This window comes from Micropterus salmoides, unplaced genomic scaffold (assembly GCF_014851395.1).
Source record: "Micropterus salmoides isolate LMB-PRFRI ecotype aquatic unplaced genomic scaffold, ASM1485139v1 Ms_hic_scaffold_11, whole genome shotgun sequence".
NCBI classification, from domain to species: domain Eukaryota; kingdom Metazoa; phylum Chordata; class Actinopteri; order Centrarchiformes; family Centrarchidae; genus Micropterus; species Micropterus salmoides.
The window spans coordinates 10,602,903-10,615,064 of NW_024040152.1; positions in this window are offsets into that span (position 1 = coordinate 10,602,903).

Genomic DNA, 12,162 nt, shown 5'->3' on the forward strand with positions numbered 1-12,162 from the left:
ACTTAAAGGTTCAGTGTGTAATATTTCTGAGGCTCTATTGACAGAAATGCAATATAAAGATTCATAACTATGTTTTCAGTGGTGTATAAAGACCTTACATAATGAACCATTATATTTTTATTACCTTAGAATGACACATTTATATCTACATAACCGTGGGCAACCCTGCTGTGGAGATCGATGTATTTAGTCGTCATGTTTCTACCGGAGGGCGGCACGGTTGTGCAGTGGTTATCACTGTCGCCTCACAGCAAGAAGGTCGTGGGTTCAAACCCCGGTTTCTGTGTGGAGTTTGCATGTTCTCCCCGTGTCTGCGTGGGTTCTCTCCAGGTGCCGGGTGCTCCGGCTTCCTCCTACCGTCCAAAGACATGCAGACTAGGTTGGTTGATCCTAAATTGTCCTTTGGTGTGAGCGTGAGTGGTTGTTTGTCTATGTGTGGCCCTGCGATGGACTGGCGACCTGTCCAGGGTGTACCCCACCTTGCGCTCGATGACAGCTGGGATTGGCTCCAGCCGCGACCCTGTACGCAGGATAAGCGGTTGACGATGGATGGATGGATGGTTTCTACCGGAGCCGTCAATGAACAAACAGCGCTACAGAGTGCGTTTCTTTATCACGGCGTTCTTCTTCTGCTTGTGTAATTCCGGTAGTGTCGACGATTGAATACGTACAAAGATGATATATACAGTCTCCGAGAAACTATTCTTCAGGTATATTAGAAGTAAGAAGAGAAGTGACATTTGGACAACTGAAGAACCACACACACGTGTTATTTAGCACGAGAGCCGACAGACAGACGGAGTCGGGACAGACAGCTCACGGATGTTGTGGGTTTTCCCAGATGGAAGGCTGCCGGTTACTTAGCGAGACAATCAGCTGATCAGTAACATTAATTGGCAATAAAACTGTAATGTTAGCTTAGAGCATGGAAGCATCAGCCAGCTAAACTTTTACTGACTGGTAGAAAAACATTTATTGTTAGTTGGATTAGTTTATTCTCCAGCGCTCTGTTTTTGGCTTAGTATGTTACATTGGTGAGAATCACCTGATCGCTAATTGGCAATTAAACGGCAGCTTCCAGCATCAAAGCTCAGATCAGCCAGCTAAACTTTGAAAAAATATATAGTTGGATTGTAACTTCATGTAATTCTTCTCCAGCACTCTGTTATGGCTTTGTTAGGTGGACAGAAATGCGCTGTTACCTTCCTGAGCCAAACAGCTGATGAATATTATTGGTAATGAAACGGTAACAGCAGGGAAGCTCAGATCAGCAGCTAAACTTCACATTTTACTGCCCTGGTGGAAAACATGCATTTCTTTTACTGCTAATGGTGAGATATAACAAGACCGTTTGCCTATCAAGTGACCAATAATAAATACTTTCCGAATTTGCTTTAAAAAATGTTATTGGATATTGCGTCCCACTGTGCACACAAATATGTAATTTGCTAAATGCCCATTAAAACGTTGCACCGTTTTACCACAAGCTGAAATTATGGCTGTCAGTACTTCTTTGTGTTTCTGTTGTATTTCAAAAAATTCTTAAAATACTAGACTTAAAATAATGTACTACAGGAGTATGAGACATCATGTAGCACTTCATTTCTTCATGTGTCTGTTGTTTATTAATGAAAAAGTAACAATAATATTCAAAAAAACATTTGGGTTTACATAATTTATATAATTTCTTAACACATCTATCTAAAGAAACCTAATTTCTTGAATGCCAATCTCTTTTATCTCATAGATGACATCTTTGTCCTGTCTCAGGCACTGTAGCTATACTAATATTTTAAATAGTTCCAGTCTTGTGTTTGTGTTTTTGGTAATTGCAATATATAAATATTAGAATACATTAATAGTTTAATAGCCTATATTTATGATTGCAACCGCATAAAATGTGATTAATTTTATTGTCAGGCAAATGAGGCCATATAAAATGTGTAAATACTCCATTCTTCAGGACACAACACCTAAGGTAAGGACTTCATAATGTGCCTGCCTTAGGCCCAGCAGACAACCTGCCTGTAAGTTGTATGGTTTGTAGGACCATCGACTCTGATTGACAGCAGCTGATACTCACACATTAGTTTCTATCATGGGTAAGTAATACTCCTGCCAGTACAGTGTACTAAACCTTAGAGTGTAGTGATGTTTATGCAGCATATAATTAGCGAACATTCAGAAACAGGTCTGTCAGTTTCCGGTTGCCCTGGTAATTGATTACATCTGACCATTAACCACACCCCCATTCTCTGTTTGAGAAAGAACGTAAACAAAAAACAGCAGTTAAAACTGGCTGAAGGGGGGCTTTAAATATCAAGCTACCTCCATCCATAAAAGCCCAAATTTGCTCAGCGCCATTTTTCAAAGCTCAAGGTGAAATTAATTATTTTGTCCGACTAACCGTTCAAGACCTTAAAACATTCAATTTCAGACAGTATCAAAACAGAGAAAAACAGCAAATCGTCACATTTCAGTCTGGAAACAGCAAAAGTGTGCTGTTTTTCCTCAATAGGTGACTTAAATTAAATAAATAAATCAAAATTGTGGTTCACATCTACTACTGTGTTCTACTATGATTCACCAGACTACAGACAAGGCAGATGATGCTATTCAAACTCCACCCAAGTATGTCAGTGTTAAAACTGCATGTCAACACTGAACTTAACTTGGAAAAAGGATGCTGAAGGAAACATAGCAAAAGTTAATTGTTGCACAATTTACAACCTCTCTCATTGTGATTTCTCTATTGTCTCCTGTCTGCACACTGTAGTTTTACACTGAACTAAAGCCAAGGACAAAGAGATATGAATGAATTTGTTCTGCGCACTGAACTGAAAATGGAATTTACTTTCATTAATCTCTATTCAGGGACTCATTCATGAATTCCATTTTTATGTTTTCAGGGAAATGACAGCCTGAGGGTAGCTTTGGAACAAACTAAAATAGCTCTCATGGATGCAGACAAATAGTTTTGCACACATGAAATGCATTTGTTAGTGGAGAGATACATATATATTCAGAATGACATACCTTTCTACACTGGAAAGTGAATTACTTGACTATAATATTCTAACTATGACAGACTGTTTGAGAAAATAATGTTTAATAGGGGTCGACTGACATGTTTTTCAATAGCCGATGCCGATACAGTATATAAAGAGCAGGCCAGCCAATGGCTGATATCAAAACAATGAAAAAAACATGTATAATTCCATACAATCTAAAACACATGGTTATCTCGGCTAGTAACGTCCTGTTTAAGATGGATTTTTTTATGAATGAATGAAATAGAAAAATATATTGGGTTATGCTATAGATTTCAGAACGGGACTGGTGTTTAAGGGACAACGGGGTACGGTTGGTCAGAAGTGACATAATTCAACTGCATTATTCCCTACAAAAATATATATTTAATGCTAGCCAGTAATGGTTTTAGACTAGATATGTTAACACTGTGTTAACAATTTAAAAAAAGACTATGGTGACTGTGTAAAATTTAGGGCTCAAAACTAACTCTTTTTAACCACCTTTCCCAAAACTCACAAGGGGAAGCGCTAACCTGGTTCCACAGCAGCCACACTGATAAGGCTGCTTGCAGATGTGTCCACAGACATTTTTTTCCCATTGGCCTCATAAGGGCAGGCATACCAATTAATTGGTCTATTGCTAGTGGTTAATATATTTGATTAGCACAGACTGATGATTGGATAGCGCTACATTTGCAAAATTCATGCGATATTGAAAGCAATGCTGCATTGTCCCCTGCCATTATCGAATTTTCTGATTATCAAAACTATTGTGATTATTAACTACACTGAACAAAATTATAAACACAACACTCTTGTTTTTGCCCCCATTCATCAGGAGCTGAACTCAAAGATCTAAGACTTTCTCTATGTACACAAAAGGCCTATTTCTCTCAAATATTGTTCACAAATCTGTGTTAGTGAGCATTTCTCCTTTGCCGAGATAATCCATCCACCTCACAGGTTTGGTATATCAAGATGCTGATCAGACAGCATGGTTATTACAGAGGTGTGCCTTACAGGGCTGGCCACTCGAAAATGTGCACTTTGATCACACAGCACAATGCCACAGATGTTGCAATTGGCCTGCTGACTACAGGAATGCCCACCAGAGCTTTTGACCATGAATTGAATGTTCATTTCTCTACCATAAGCCGTCTCCAAAGGCGTTTCAGAGAATTGGGTGGTATATCCTCACAACCACAGACCACGTGTAACCACACCAGCCCAGGATCTCCACATGTAGCATCTTCACCTCTAAGATCGTCTGAGACCAGCCACCCGGACAGCTGCTGCAACAATCGGTTTGCATAACCAAAGAATTTCTGCACAAACTGTCAGGAACTATCTCAGGGAAGCTCATCTGCATGCTCGTCGTCCTCATCGGGGTCTCAACCTGACTGCAACTTCGCACAGCCAATGAAGAGTAGTGGACCAACATTTCACAGGCCACAATCAACAACCTGATCAGCTCTATGCGAAGGAGATGTGTTGCACTGCGTGAGGCAAATGGTGATCTCACCAGATACTGACTGGTTTCTGGACCCCCCCGTACTACCCCAATACAGTGAAACCACACATTTTCGAGTGGCCTTTTATTGTGGCCAGCCTAAGGCACACCTGTGCAATCCCCATGCTGTCTGATTAGCATCTTAATATGCCACACCTGTGAGGTGGATGGATTATCTCGGCAAAGGAGAAGTGCTCACTAAAACAGATTGGCAGATTTGTGAAAAATATGAGAGAAAAAGGCCTTGTGTACATAGAGAAAGTCTAAGATCTTTGAGTTCAGCTCAAGATGAATGTGAGCAATATAATTTTGGTCAGTGTAGATTCTGATTTAAGGGAATTATACTATTTAGTTCAGCCATGCTGTTATTTAATATTCAGATTCAATTGTGCATTCAAATTTTAATTAATAGTAATGTTAGAAGCCCATCTTTCTAGTCATGAATCTTGGTGGTGGATATTTTATCAAATTGTTCTATAATGCTGAGTGACTACGTGAGAGAATGATTCTACACATTATGTTCATGGCGTGACTGGCTGTGTGCTGTTATGTCAAGTCTTCGAGTGTGTGTTTATGTACATATATTCACCCATGTGTGCACTGAACAGATGCCTCAGCCCTCAAACAGAGCACTGTGTAGCTCCAGTATGTGCTTGTCAGAACATCCTGTGTTACTCCGCACTGCCAACACTTGAAAGTCCGCCAGGCTGGCCTCATCTGCTTCCCCAACACCTTGTTAGCACCCAGAGGGGAACACAACTGCATAATCAGCTGCTAATACTTCTAAAAATAACACAGGCAGCTCAGGGGTCAGAAGTAAGAGGGTTGAGAATCGACAGGTAGACAGCATACATAGTATTATATCCATAAACACATCATACTGTGATGCAGCTTCATGCTTGAGGCTTTTTTCATGAAGGTCACACCAGAGGTTTCTACACAAAGCAAGATGGAGCAGCGTTATAGGCTCAGCTTTAATGTTGTAAAAATGTCAAGCCGTGCTAGCGGGACTCTGTAAGCCTCTACTTTGAGGTGACTGCAGGTACAGTGTTACTATGTCCACATCTTAGTTTAGCATGTCAGCATCCTCTCATCATGTAATTCACACTAAACACAAAGATCATAAACCAAAGGATTGGAGAAATTAATATTTTGACTAGGTGATGGCATTCAATAACAAGCCATGGGATTACAAAACTTATTAAAATTCACCTGAGGGGGTTATGAATGTCTGTACCAAATAACATGGTAATCCAATATGTATTGAGACCTTTCATTCAAAAGAAAAAAATGTGAATCTCATGGTGGTGCTAGAGGAAGTCAGAGCGTCACATAAGTCATAAGGATTTATCCATTTGGAAAGATAAAAATTGATGGCAATCTAATACTTAGTTACAATTACACATTTGTGCTACAATAATAGACTCACAAAAAAGGAGATTTGCTTTTTGTAGCCTAAATTAATTACACAGGCTAGGAAACAGCCACGGACGAGACATCAGGTGTGACAGCTAACAAGCTCCAGCTGTAGTCAATTGCATCCTTAATTCTTTCCCCCTTTGAAATGTATTTTTGATTCTAAGGGGGGGGGATTAAGTAGGATTGTGTTCCAGATTTCCACCCCTACCACTTAAATATGTTAGTTTGGCTTGAGTTTTGAGCGTGATGAAATGCACAAACAGAGGAGCAACTTACAGCTAGGATAAGAAAAAAAAGAAAACAGCAGATGGTGATTAGACAGCCTCAGAAAATTCTTGGAAATCAAAAACTAAACATTTTGGGGAAAACATTTTTCTCAGTCTGTCACATTTAATTGGCAGTACCTTTCCAAAGTTGTAGTCTGAACTCTCAGAATACACCTTAAACCATTTCCTTTTACTATGAAACAATAAAATACAATAATTTCTTGCCAAAACGGTATACTTTGAGATGGCTTTTTTACAGGCTGGGTACCTGGAGTTAATGTTTCTACAGTATGTGACTAATGTAAAGTGGGTTGGCTGTTATTATTTTAGTCTGACAACATGTGTGATACTCTGTGATAAATAGTTGTATTTTAAAGCACCCTGCTGATTGTGTCGTCTCTACAGTTTGATTGTTCTGTAGTGGCCCATCCTCGTTGTCAATTAAGTGTTTTAATGTTCAAAGGCTTTGAGGTGCCTCATAAGTGGAGTAATTTAACCCAGAATCCTGATGAAAGCTAACGCTAATTGTTATGGTTCCCACTGTCATAAATATTCATTTGTCAACACGGTCTAGCGTCTGTGACACACCACTTAATGCTCTCTGCGGAGACTTACAGCTGTGAAGATGCCAGGATTTGTTTGGAGCTCTACAGCAGGTGAAATATTGAGATGTATACTTTCATCTTTTTGCTGCCGTACTGTATTAATATAAATTTATTAAATAACTATTTTACTTTGGATTTGCCAATCTTACACATTGCCTTTATTTCCATTTGTTCATTTCAGTGGAGGTTAAAAAGTAAAAAAAATAGTGGACAGTATTCACAGTCAGGACTGTGGATTATTCTGAGTATGTGGTACATTGTACTGGCATAAAGGCACTGTTGAGTTGTTCAGTTTAATTTTTTGATCCTTTGAGCTCCATGAATGAAATGCCATTCTTTCTAAATTGTATGGTGGTGACACCAAAGAGGGGCTCAGTGACAGAAATCTCATTACCTCTGACTATAAAACCAAAACAATCGGCATGGCTTGATATCACTGAGTGTACATTTTTGTGATTTCCGACACACCCCTTATACACAGCTAAACACAAACACATTTCTACTGTAGGCTTCTTGCTTGCTTGTGCTGGCCTCTGAATTGCTAGGACTTGGCACATCCCGCTTACATGCCATTTCAGTAGGCTACAGGTACACAAAACATTGGGTACTACCGCTACTGCAGATAAAGTTTGAGCTGGTAAAGTTTTTACTATAAAACAACTGTGATTAGTCAATGCACATATGGGAAAGTATTGACTTACACTGCAGCACAGATGTGCAGCTATTGTTTTTGCTTTGACCAGTATGTTCTAAAGGCGGAGGGATGTTTGGTTTTTGAAGTAAGTCCAATCTGTTGTCCAGAATCCTGCATTTGTGAGTTTGACTTTTTTGACAATTGTGTGTTTTGATGGAGATCCTAGGAATTTGATGCTAGAAAGAATACAAAAGCTGTTTACATAGACAAGCCGTAGTTTGTCGTAGTAGTAGTCTACCCAGGCAATAAGTCAGACCATATACACTAAATACACACAATTCAAGCGAGAGCTCCTGGAAAAAAAATTCCCCCAATCCTTTCATCTCTGCTCCAAACAATAGTCGGCCCTCCTCGACCGATGAAGCCAACACCATTCAGGAGTGTGGTCCTCTTCGCACATTAGAAACCTCCTCCAAATGTCGTCTCTTCCTCTGTGTTCCATGTTTTTAGATTTACAAAAAGTGTTTTTTCTCTTATTTACTGCATTACTTCACAGTCAGACACATTCACACTGGAACAGCTGCATCCCCCACGGTGGTTCATAAAGGCATGGAAAGGAGAACTCTCAGTTTTTGAAGACATATTTTGTGGAGGGTAAACATTCTCATGTCTGTCCTTTTTACTCTGTGTGTCTTTACCACTACAGGGGGCCCAAATTCCTCCAGGAAGTGTGAGGCCTGGTTGGCAGTGCCAGGACTACACTGAGTATGCCCAGTGTGGGACACAGGCAGTGGGCATCACGCCAACCTATGCTGAGCCTCCAAGCTGTCTGCACTCCCTCACTGCTGTGGCAGTATGATGAAAGAAATACATTTACATTAATCATGTCGCCATGCTTCTCCAAGGACTCTCCATTCCTGTTGTCCCTCTTTCCATAAAAAAACACACCAGAGAAATGGCTAATTAGGTGTGTGTTGTTTTTTTTAACCAGGGAACAGACTGACCATGAGCTATTTTAAAGTTTGTGGCTGTTAATAGGCAATTCTCCCCAGAAAAACAACAACTGTAGGTGATTAGTTGCAGTCACAAAAAGGAGTTTTAATAGTATGCTACTACAGTAGTGGCAGTGGTCCTGTAGCAGTGCTACTGTATTTGTCCTCAAGTCAGAAGTGCTTCAGTTAATCTGCAGATAATTTATTCAATGATTTTTTTGGTCTACAAATCTGGTTTGGTCCATTGTCCAACCAATATCCCCCAAAAAATGTTCATTGTGCAATAATTTAAGAGAACAAAAAGAGGTTGCAACCATGACATATTTGGCACATTTGCTTTTAATCTGACTAACAATAGATACATTATAAAATAAATATTAAAATACTTACTAGTTGATTAATCAACTAATTGTTTTAGCCTAATATATTAAAATGTGCAAGTGCTGCAAGGATGTTAACAGAGGATTATATTATATAGTAGTTCTCCCCCCTAATTGTTTCTTCTTTATACTCAAGTTGTAACAATACATTTGGAGAAAGATTACTGTATTAGAAGTGGAGCAATACATTCAACTTGAATTTATTGCTTGTCTGCTTTGTAGCTTTGGCAATGGAATATAATTTATTAATTAGAGCTACCAAATTACTGGGGTGTGCTTCCATTTCACACACTGCTATGGTGGGCTGAGGATTCTCAGAGGGACCATCAGCACTGCAAAATACAGAAACATTATGAACTTATCTTGGGCATCCACCAAACAGGCATTATAGGTTTTTAATGTTGGCGTAATCACTTGATCGTTATCATAACAGCCCGAGTGTAACAGGGAGTTTATCCTATTTCAGATCTGCAATCACAGCTGTGGTGTGATTTTTTCCCCAATGCTTCTTAAATGATTATGGCTGACCTCTGGATTTAGATGGCTTTAGCAGACCATACAACTTGTGGAGGACGAAGCTTAAGTTGCTCGTTTTTGTTTTTCACATTTATTTCACATAGGCCTATTTGCTTTGCTGTGGAGAAATCAGAAATACTTGATTGATCCCCGAGGGGAAATTCTTTTGTCACAGTTGCACTTGTCAAAGGTAGATAGATAAAGAGTATATAAATATAATAGTATAAATATAAAAAATAAAGACAAATATAAAGGTGTATGGGTATGTACAATATTTACATTAAGAATTATTGACAAGTGAATAAATAGCAGCAGGGAAATATTGCACATTAATTATTAAACAGGTAATATTGGACAGAAAATAGGTAATGAGGTCTAGTTTAATAACTGACTAAGTGTCAGACACTTAAAGGGAGGAGTTATAAAGTTTGATGGCCACAGGCAGGAATGACTTCCTGTGGCGCTCTGTGGTGCATTTTGGGGGAATTTTGGGGGAGCCGTGCTCCTGTGTTTGAGCAGCAAGCGCTAGCTTTACATCTTAAGATTTCGCAAACATAACACCCCACCCCAGCCTCCTTTGTGTGGCACTCTTGCCCTCCTTTGTACTATATTAAGTGGCATATAAGTTTGAAACATATTGTGCATACGGATGGACAGAGGTTAGGTGGATTATGCTGAAGAAGTGGTTTGAGATGTTTCAATGTATATTTTTAATCCAGCAATTAGTTGATTGACTCAAAATTACTCCACTATTTTAAAACTCAATTCATAATTCATAATAATCAAGCAAAAATATCAGACATCCAGCACAGCTCACATGTAAGGCAACTTTGTTCTGTTTTATATTGTTGTAAATTAAATATCATTGGGCTTTGAACTGTTTGGACAAAAAACTATATTTGAAGATGTCACCTTGGATGGTAGAGGGAATTTTTTCACAATTTTCTGATATTTCACAGACTAAATGTATCTATTTAACATTTACATAATTGGCAGATTAATGAATGCAAATTACTCTTAGTTAATTGTACTTTTTTCTCCACAAAAACTAGTCACCCATTATAACTGACTGAAGTCAAGATGACCAAGGCTGCTGTATACTACCCAGGGTGAAACTACATTATAAACCCTTCAAGCCTACAAGGAGCGAATGTCTGATAAACAAAAGAGTATTGAATAAATAATTTGGTTTAAAATAGTTAGAAAAAAAGAATTTCAAACTAGGCAGTAAATTGCAAGTAGGCATATCCTAATCTTAGCCAAACTCCATTAGCAAAAGCAGATGGTAATTATAAGACTTACACTGCAGTTGACTGACAACTTGGCTCTGTTAGTCTCCACACTAGATGCGATTGAAGTCCTCAGTATGTTTAAAACATGTTCTCACTTAGACTGACAGGCTACCAGCTGGCTGCGTCTCTCCAAACAAATGTTCTCCTCACAAACGAGGTTTAAAACGCTACACAGATTTAATTATTGATATGACCAGTCAAAGCAGATGAATGATCAACGCTGTGTCCACTTGGACTAAAGCACATTTAGAAAGAAATGACATGCCAGCGGAGGAACAACGACACATGCCTCACTGACTTGTGATGACATTACAATACTATGTAGATTCTGATGTCCAGCTGTTTTCGCAATATTGCTTTTGTGCAGCAGTTTGCTGTCTTTTGGATCTATTACAGGAACAATGACATGTTGGATTCAAAGATGAAATCTGAGCACAGTCAGCAGACATGTGTCAATGTTTTCCTAAGATACAATGCTGAAAACTCGACATTGAAATTGAGATTTTCATGCTGATCATCGAACCACATTTTCTCAGAACCTACCAGTGACCATGAAATATTTATTTCAACTGGATATCCAGAGAAGACATAAGCTGGACTTTACAGCCAAAAGCAAATTATCTTCAAATCCTTCTCTATTATAATTTTTAATGTTCCAATTTTCCTTTATCTGTTGAAATGCCCACCCCTTTAGCCTACATCTACGTCTTGATAAGCTGTGAAGTACCTGAATAATATTCCAGGCCTTTGGGTCAGAAATGGATGTGCAGTTGGACATAATATCTACAGAGAACTTGAAATACATAGTCACCAACAATATACAAGTCTGATTATGCATGATGTCTGCATAGAGCCTGCAATGACACTTCAAGTTCACGTCTTTCTTGGAGGAAGGCAAAAAACATTATTGTTTACTCTGAATCAGAAAATAAAATTATTTTGATGACTATCAGCCCACGCTCACATCTTGCTAATTGCCCGTGAAGTCATTTCCATAAATAATAGCTCCTGTTTATTACAGAGGCCCCATCTGTCACACAGGAGTAATCAAATGAGCACAGTGACTTTGACTAATAGCACGTATGGATTTATATTGGAATACTCAACCAAAAAACAAACTAAGCGCAATTCTACAGCTCATAATGCTCCTTTTATTTCAGGTAAGTTAAAATATTCCCTTCAACTCAGGCTCATATTAAACATCAAGGTAAAAAATATGATTTTTAGCCAATTTATCATATTCAAGTTACTTAAAGAATGAAGTCTACTGAATTTGGTGATCCCCTGGCTTTTCTTCTAGGGCTATCATCTTGTCAAAATGGTTACTTGTCTGGTGAAACATTGTTACAAAATGTTGAAAAGACTTGGTTCACAGAGGACATATCATAATGATGTAAGTGTTCCCCTGACTTTTCCCTCTAGTGCCGCCATGTGTTTTGACTAAAATGTCTCAATAACTACTAGATGGATTGTCATGAAATTTGGTACAGACATTTATGTTCCCCTTGGGATGAAT